General features: G+C 40.6%; 1 pseudogene; it reads left to right on the forward strand.

Moving 5' to 3' along the window:
* The first annotated feature begins 3852 nt into the window (after positions 1 to 3852).
* LOC147438070 (uncharacterized) lies at positions 3853 to 6129 on the forward strand (annotated as a pseudogene).
* The last annotated feature ends 3883 nt before the right edge of the window (positions 6130 to 10012 follow it).

Genomic DNA, 10012 nt, shown 5'->3' on the forward strand with positions numbered 1-10012 from the left:
ATACGTTAGCACAATGCATTCTGAATAGGTGATTCTCTCCTTATTCTAGAATTTGCTTAGGTTCGGTTTTCAACTTTGAACACCTGTTGTGGTGGGGTTGGATACCGATAGTTTCATAAGTCAAGGACTTAGTAGGTGTGCTGACAGAGTATGTTGGCATGTAACCTTTGTTAGGGGTGAACATGTGGTTCTGTGTGTTCCAAAATGTTCAGAAGTCTGACATGAGGACACTCCCTATTCTATCTTTCAGTAGCTATGAGCTTTTCAAGATACTCACATGAGTTATCATGAGTTACCATTTAGATACGAATGGTTGCAAAAGGACAACAATGTTGAAAATCAAGATGTTGCTCTTGGTTTCATTGAACCTCCTCACTGCACCAGGTATCAATCATATGGACAATTGGTCCGTGTAGACGATGCCAATAAGGAAAACATCAGTGTTCTTACGAAGATACTACCACTTGTGTTTTCGAAGACGAAAACGCTTCTACAAGGGGGGAGTAATGTCAGGCCAAGGGCAGGGCCAAGGGCCAGGACGGACATGTGGTCAAGGGGCGCTATCTTTAGAGGCTAGGAGTCTATAAATAGCACGGTTGGGTGGAGAGTTGCATGGTCCAGTCCCCCGCGGTCTTACATAAAGTGTGTGTGTGTGTGTGTGTGTGTGTGTGTGTGTGTGTGTGTGAGAGAGAGAGAGAGAGAGAGAGGTGCCGTTTGAGAAAAATCAATTTCACACATATAAAACTCCCTCGAGATAGATCCAAAGATGAAATTTTCCCAAAAATGCGATATATTTCATAATTTAACTCCATTTCTTAAATTTTTCAAACGAATTTTCTCCTTTTTCCCCTCCCTTCAACGAGCTGTTTTGAATTTTCCACCCCCCCCCCCCCCCCCCCCCCCCCCCCCCCCCCCCTTCCCCTTTCTAACTTGCTTATTTGTGAGCGCTCCCATTAAAAACCTCAACTCATCGAACTATTGATTTCAAACAAAAGTAACCCTTTTCTTTTCCCTTTCTCTTAAAGCCAAGGGCATCTTGGAAGATTCCCATGAAAAAAGACATGCCTACCAGCAAAAATAAAAAAGTAAAAGGTATAGCCCTTTTCTTTTACCTTTCTCTTAAAGCCAAGAGCATCTTGAAAGATTCCCATAAAAAAGACATGCGTGCAGACCTTAAAAAAATTTGCGCTCTAAGTTACATTGCTACATACTTTAAAAGCTACAAGCATTGTGTGACCATTGTGCAACCTCCTTAGGGTGTGTTCACACTACACATGGCATGGGGATACCTTCCAACACTTCTTGAGTTCCCTATGGCTCACGCTCATACACAGTACAATGTTTCAATAGATTGCAACTACCCCGACAACGAATCGAGAAAGAGCTCTCACTTAGCTCATTGGTTGTAAGGAGCATGGACTCCTACGATCAAGCCTTGCTAACCTTGGATGCTAAAAAAGTGTGTGTGGAAGCTGTGTATGTTCGAGGGGGAAGGGCCGCTCGCTGAGGTGGTGGGTCCAAAAAACATTTTACAAATTTCGAGACAAAAAAACTTGTGCCAACTACGTGGAATGCACTTGCGATTCCTCTTTGTCCAACAAATCTGAACAATGGCTTAGAGGGCGGCCACATACGCCTGATAAGCAGGAGGCGTTTGTGTGGCACACTTCACTCAAAGCGGGCATGTTGGTGTTGGACCCAGGCAAGCTCAAACAGTGAGCGTGAACTAACAATTGTCTGTGAAGGAGGCGCAATGTCGTAGTTTTGGAGGGTGGTTCAACACCCTCTAAACAAGAGGCAATTTCAAGATGCAATATCCTGCCAGCTCATCCGTCCCTGGTGTATGAGAACAAAGCCGCCTCCTCCTTTCACCCCTAGAGGTGGTTTTAGCATGCCTGTGTGAAGGGTCTCTTAGTTGTTCAAGAGCAACAAGCATCAGCAAGTGTTGTGGGTGGGATTTAGCTCCAAGGACTAGGAGGGATTGCGAGATATGCCCTCCCCTTTAAGCGCCACAGGAAGCAAACCATGGGATCGGTGACCCATATTCAAATCAAGGCGTCATTGAATCTCGATCGTCGACCTATAAAACTAAGCTCAGGATCCCAAAATTAGAGCAAGAAAAACTAATCACGAGATGCCCCAACCCCTCACAACCATGATTTGAATCCTCGCCATCGGGGTGAAAGCCCGATGCCCTAACCATCAAGCTTGTGTGCATACCTTGCTTTAGATGAGAGATAGTGTCATTATAATTCCAAAAACACTAATCTCGAGAGTTTAAAAAAACTAATCTCAAAACCTTGAGATTATTTTTTACAAATCGATCGTCGAGATTTGACGGCAACCCCCGAGTTGGATATGAGCCATTGCTCAGTACATAAAACTGCAGATTGTCTATGTTGTTGCACCATCTGAACTAGCCTAAGGGTGCGTTCAGACTGCACATGATGCTCTCGACCAGCGCCAACAGCTTCCTGCCTCTGGGATTAGCGCGAGCACGCTTTTCTTGCTGCAAAAGTATCCATAACAACATTGTTTTCGATAGGGAGGGTGTCCTCGTTTATAAGTAACACGGGGTCAAAGTAAAGGGATCGACAATCAGGGAGCTCAGGGTCAAAGTAAAGGGATCGACGGTAGGGGAGCTTTTGCGACGGTATGATGAATTGGGACCGTGGGATTGACACAATAGGGGGGGGGGGGGGGGGGGGGGGGGGGGGGGGGGGGGGGGAGGATTTTTATAGTGTAAGAGTCGTATTAGTTTCAATGAATCGCGCTAGACGAGCTGGATTAGGTGTGGGAGTGTGTAGGGGCACGTCTCGAGTTCGGGACGTGAGCAGCGATAGTGGGGGAGCCATTTTTTTCATCCCATGTAGATAGGATCAATGTTGGATTAGACCCCCACGGTAGATCCCTCTACTTTGGGCGTGTTACTTATAAACAAGGGAGGGCTGTCGGCGTTCGTTCTCGTGGTGGGTTTGGACAGTCCACTTCCACCCTCATGACTAAATGACACCCCCTCTGTCAGGTGGGATCTACGGTCCCTATTGATTGGGGGCGGCGGGATCGGTTTTGCACCATCCGATGGCGGTTTAATCCCCAAGTGATCACCATGTGATCACAATTAAAGTGAACCCGAAGTAAATTTGATGTGAACATCAAGTGACCACCAAGTGATCCTCGTGTAAATCCCAATCAACATGTGATCACCTTGTGACCCCACCCATTACCAAGTCATTACAGTGTGACCCCAACTATCCTAAAGTGATTGCAGTGTGACCCTGTCCATCCCAAAGTGATCTCCAAGTAATCTCTGAGTGAACACCATGTGATCCCCACCCCGTAATTTTTGATATTTGATTCTATGTTCACACCTCCATTTCAAGTGGCGGTCGATAGCTTAATGGGAGAGTCATGGCCTCGTCTATATCTCACGCGGACAGTTGCAAATGGGATCGACGCAGCAGGTTGATGGAGCCATTTGGGCCGTTCGATGTGGAGGCTGGTACTTTATCGTGATCTTTTTCACATCATTGAAGTTTTTGAATATGTTTTGTTTTGTTTGTGATTAAAGTGAAGTAATAATGTGGAGTGAAGATCCATTAACACACGGTAAAATCAAGTATATAATCAATTACATTTAAAATTTTGTGTCTTTAGAATGGGGCTTTTTACATTGAAAAGACTAGAGAACGTGACAACACTAAAGTGCGATATTGTCGCGCATCCAAAGATTGTCCCAATAAGAACAGAGCTTTTCAAAAAAGGATCGATATGATGCTCCATTTAGAGAGTTGTTATCAAATTTTCATCACCATTCCAAAGCTACCATGTGGTCAACCTAAGGAGGGAGAGATGGTTCAAAAGCCCACATCTTCTAGAGCAATTCGGCAAACCAAGAAACGCTTCATTAACTTAGGGTTCTAAGATTAAGAATGCTAGAAAGAAGCATCTACTAGATGTAAAGAAGAGGGCCCCGATCATATGGGAACGTCGACAACATCGACCACGTCAAAAGAAAACCGATGAAACATATGATGAATGGTTTGATTCATATGTGAAAGAAAAGATGCAGCAATGGGAGAATGGGATGCCACATCGTGTGCAGATGATTGAGCTACATATCAAAATCGGCTACAATGACGTGGTATGTAGCTAGTAATGATAAAATGCTATCCCATGAATCCCTACATTTCATACGATTCGAGATGCAAAAGAGCGCCACATAGAAGCGATTGAAAAAAAACCTTCAAAGGGCAATTGCAACTTTTTTACTACATAGTGTAAGCCAATCATTGAGTGAAACGTAACTATTAAATCTTTTGACTATACATCAACAATAGAGAAGGAAAAAAAGAAGGAGATGGAGGAGCAAGCTAATGAGAGTGATGAGAAGGCACAAGAGGATAATGTCCTCGAGAAAAACCATGGGGAGCCCACTCTGTAAGCCACTCACCTCATCCAACTCCAAATATCCACATTGTATTGTTGTCCAATACCATTTATTAAAACGTTCAGTGTTAATTTTATTGATATAGATGTCACTTGGAGTTGAGAATACACAATCGCCCATGGCTCCGTGAAACTCTTGTAGAAAATCAATTTCAAACTCACTTTCTTTGATTGCTGGTACATGATATGTAGGGATTTATATCAAAGTAAGATGAAAATTTGATTTTCATTAGTTCTTTCACTTATGGTTCTAATTTTGTTATGTTCTCTATATTCTTCCTTGTAGCCAAAATTGTATGCTAAACCAAAAACTCCTACTACACCTATAGAGATAAACTCCCCTATGGGGAGTAGTGGGACTAGAGATATCTATGGCACCATTTCTTGAGGTGTTTTTGATTGGAAAAGTCCACCTACATCATCTAAGGCTTCCAAGTTGGAAAAGTGACTCCTCTCTCCTTGACCTTTAGCTTTGTTTTTTGTTGCATGCACAATTAGTGATTGGAATTATGTATTTTGCTATGGGATTGTGGTCTTTATAGTGGCATGGTCTTCCATTTGAGATCAAAACATTATGGCATAGCAGTGGATTGCAATATAAACCTCACCAATGACATCGTATCCAATGAAGCCAATACTCAGTCAATGAATATGTTTGCCTTGTAAGTCTATTATTTTCTTCATTAGTTATTGGTTTTTTGATTGATTGAGTGCTAATAAGTAATAAACCACATGTGGATTGTAGATGGATGGAGCACATTTATTCTAGTGACATTATTGAGCATGTTTGGTTCGTGGATAGTTTGTGGTTTTCATATATGCTCACAAATACGTCAACGTGCTGTGGAGAATTTCTTTGGAAAGGTGGACTTAGCAGCCCAAACATTTACATTCTTTCCAACTATCAGTAGGTATTAGGAAATTTATCTCCCCTAAGATCGCTAGAGTTCGTCTTGAAGTTTAATTAATACTAGAATTTGTGTCATTTTAGATCACATTGGACTCTCATGGTATTTTATAATGGCCATATTCGCCGCTTGTTTGGGTTTCCATTTGGGCAAAGTTCACTCTTGTTTTTCGACTCTTTATCCATGTACTCAATAATTGACTACTTGCCACACATAGAGAGGTACTAGTCAAAATTTATTTGTTGTATGTATATATCCGTGATTATCAATAAGTACTTACGTGAAACGAGCGTGGTTTTCTTAGGGCACTCACACATTTCTCCAACTACTGCTCACATGAGGTTATTAAGGAGGAGCTTTTGAAACCTCGACAGTATTGTCAATATGATTCAATAGAGGTTTGATTAGTACTTTTGTAGGTTTACTATAACTGCTATTGTTCCTTGGATGAGATCTTTCTTAATTGATGCTTTTTGTAATAGACACCTATGCAACCAAATGGGTTTGTTTGTGGCTATTATGTCATGACAATCATAAAATTTCTCATGATGGGAGGTTTACAACACAAAAGGTCAAGGCAATGGGTATGTTTTTTGGCTTTTTTTCAATCAAAAAATTACGTAGTTATCGTGTGTTTCATATGTTTAACTTGTGTATGCTAAAATTAGTTTTTCTTTTGTGGCTATCAAAAAAAATGTTCAAGCATGAGGATGTGGAGGAGACAAAGGAAAGCTTGCATAGTTGGGCCCAAAAGTTCTTGGTTGATCATTAGGGACTTTATATTATGGGCCATGGCATGTCACTATTTATGGCGTTCCATTTACTCTCTTATGGCGATCATCATTTTTGGCATTGGCCAATTTTGTAATGGAAACTTTTTGAGAACAAATGAAAACTTTTGTTTTGGCCAATGCCTTTCGATTTTCAAATGGAGCCTTTGTAATAGTTCTTTTCAATGAGAGCCAATGAGCATATGAAAGGGATTTTGAGTTGTATTGATAAGGTATTGCAATAGAGTTTTCATGCCACATTTTTTGCATTGGTGTATCAATTTTATTTTAAATGGTGATTGATTATGGTCTTAAGAATTTCCAACTTAGGACAATAGAGTTTTTATGCCACTTTTTGTGCATTGATGGTTGATTATTTTCTTTGGAATAAGAACTAATTTGCACAAAGGTGAGATGTACTTTAATTTACTTCCAAATGTACACAAAGTATCTTCCAAGGGTGCACACTAAGCTTGGATAAGACACTGGAAAAAAGTAAACGTACCCGAGTTTACTTTTTTCCAGAGAGATGAAAAACCAAATATAATGCCATAAAAAGAGATGTAATGTCATGGCGAGGTCATATAGTTTAAATCAATCTCAAAAATCTTTGAGAATTGAAAGAAATTGAGATCTACAACCACCAAGAAAATGGCAATTAAAACTTCAAATAGAATCTATTTGAATTGGAATGTGTTCTGTATACACAAGAAGAATCCTCATATTGGAGGCAAGGACCCTAATCTTGTTACAACCATTATCAAGGCTCAATGTGTAGATTCGCTCTTCGTTTTCAGAATCGGGATACTCACATGCCACTATTTGACAATAAAAACTATTAGAGTCGTCACCAAACCCGAGCACCTTGCCCCACAATGCTCTTCTCAACACCATCAGAGCAATGTTTTTTTGCTAAAGGCAATAATGCATGACATGTATGACAAAAAAATGTACTAGCAGGATCTACAATTAATGTCTTAGTACAACAATGAGGGCACCAAACTCGCACCCTTCCTTCAAAACGCACTCCATGTCAACCTCGTTGATGCTTTCTCCTTAGTACACCTGTGTGATGAGGTGGCTTTGGGTGTTGGTTAGTGGCTATGTTCACATGATTGGGTTGATCAAAATCTTCTTTGGATCTTTCACAATGACCATGACCTAAGCGAGTTTGGGTCACATGCTCTTGAATTTGATGCACACTACCACCAATGGCATGTCTATTTCAGATGGGGACACCAATGATCTCAAGGCATCTCTTGCCATCGTCAATTGGTGCATGATTATCTCTTTCTCTTTGCCACTCTTTGATGGTAGTCCTTCTTGTATGGCTAAAAGGGTTGCCTGGACTTCTTTGAAGGTAGTGAGCACCTCTTCCTCTTGCAGTTTTTCACCAACATCAATGTCGTTAGAGTCACCACACATCATCTCGTGTGCATTTTCCACTATGGGAAAAATGGTATTCAAGTGGGGAAAGTATCGCATGACTATAAGACGAATGCCATATAAATGTTTACATTCTGAACCCCAATCTGGATAGTCACAATAGTTGCTTTGTAAGCTCACATAGTACAATATATTTGGAGTAGTCATGCTCCGTATATGAAATTGCAACAACATCTCATCCACAACTTGCAAGCTTGTTGGGTCCTCTTTGTATCTTTGCAAGAGATTCTCCCCTTATTTTAGCTGATATGTGTGCCTTTTAGATTATCCACTTTGCCCAGATCGCTTTGAATCGGCTATCACCAAAACATATTTTATGCATATTAGGATAGTTTCTGAGTAACAAGCAAGAGAAAGTTACAAAACCATACCTATTTCTTGCTTTTGTTTGAAGAATCTCAACAAGGTTCCCCCCATACGATTGCCAGTCTTAGAGTCTCCCACAGGGGCATGCAATAACTCTACAATTGATTGATTGATACGTGCTTCCAAAAGGGTATACTTTATGTACTGCCACAATCGTTCTACTAAATTTGTAGTGTCCACATTGCCGTGGTTGAAAAGCCTTCCAAACTTTGCCCATCAGTTTCTCCACATGCAAGAATCCCCACACCAACCATTTGTAATGTATCAAACTATATTCTGGTAGGATGCATATTTTTGAAGCAATAGTTGGTATCTTCCCACAAAGTCTTCCTTTGTTGCACTATGCATGAGATTTGACATCTCCACGTATACATCGCCGCGCATCTCCATGGGAACCTTCCACAGGAGGAATGTACTATCACAAAAAATTCCCGCTATTCACAAAACATGCTATAAGAAAACGAAATACCTATGGAAGAAGATTTTCAACCCAAGCCTTATTGGTGTGGAACCAGCACAGCAACACATGGCAAGAAATTTGCAATCGATCACCATTTGCCTCATGCATCCAACAATGTGGATCTTCCTCCACTACATTGAGTAAGGCTTCAAGTTCTTGTTGTGATTTGTCAATAACAAGAGCACTAGGACGGATATGTCCCATTTTAGAGAACACTTTATGAAGTGTTAGTTCTAAAGCTATAACCTCATGGTGACCACCAACATCTGAGGTGCACAACATGAAACATATTGGAATATCCACACCAAGTTGATTGGGAAGCATAGTTGCAAACAATGGTAGACCAAATGCATTTGTTTTGAAGGTACTATCAATTGCCCACGAGTTATTTTAAGAAAAACGCATAGCTATCTCGAGCATCCATTCATCTTGCAATATTAAAATGAATTGTCTATCTTTTGGATCCATGGCATTGGGATTATATGGTTGGACGTACATCACCTACACGTAACAATTTATCAAGACATAGTAGTTATGGTAAGGATACTCTCATTAGTTTGGATCTTACCTTGTGTAGGCTAAAGCTTCCATATACATTGCTGTCCAATCATCATTACTTACTCTATTTGTAAAAACCATCCACACATGCCATAAATTTTCACATTCTATTACACTCACTAAAGATTCTAATCGCACGTAGTTGTTTAGAAGTACCTTGAATGCGAGCTCGATATGACAACATTTGGATCTCGTGGGATCATAAAGAATCTGTAGATTGTGCGCTCTAGTATGGAAGCCCTTTCCATTTGGATCTTTTCTTTGGACAATGACAATTGTGCAACATGGTGAGAGCTTCCAACATCAAATAAGTAATCCAAGAAACATTTTATGACGCATGGGTGAATTGGCAAATGATAAAGATCACTTCTTGACATAGGAACATGCCCTTGATGGACCGAATTGACAATAATGCGAACATCGTCGTGTTCCTCTATGAACTCCACTTGTACCTTGAATGTGCAGCCACACATCTTTGATGTTTGCAATCGCTTTATCAATCCACTCCGCTTGGGTGTTCCTCCTCTATGGCATATGTAGTCCACTTTGACTTTGGAAGGTGTATGCTTCTTTGACGATCGGGCAATCACTAGCTTGACCTTGTGCTCTATCATTATATGTGTGAGATGCTTGTCCACATTATCTCTATTTGTGTTGATTACGGACATTGCTGGCTAATTGAAATCAAAATCATTGCATCGAGTATTTGACATGTGAGGATTCTTTTTAACAATGCATCCACATGAGTTTACAAATGCCTTGATGTAATAGGACATTGCTGGCTTATTGAGATCAAAATCATTGCATTGAGTATTTGACATGTGAGGATTCTTTTTAACAATGCATTCACATGAGTTTACAAATGCCTTGATGAATAGGTTTTCCATGGCGATGAATATCAATAGACCATTGTACCTTGAGAGCTTCGAACGTTGAAGTGACTCCTCGGTGTTGTTCACCACCTTCATTGCAATGAGCATGTCTAACAATGTTTTCCCAATCCTCAATGCAAGCAATCCGTAGCTTGGGTTCCACTTTCAAGCAAAGTCCAAGCA

This window comes from Adiantum capillus-veneris, chromosome 17, assembly GCF_014529385.1.
Source record: "Adiantum capillus-veneris isolate H3 chromosome 17, ASM1452938v2, whole genome shotgun sequence".
Lineage (NCBI taxonomy): Eukaryota > Viridiplantae > Streptophyta > Polypodiopsida > Polypodiales > Pteridaceae > Adiantum > Adiantum capillus-veneris.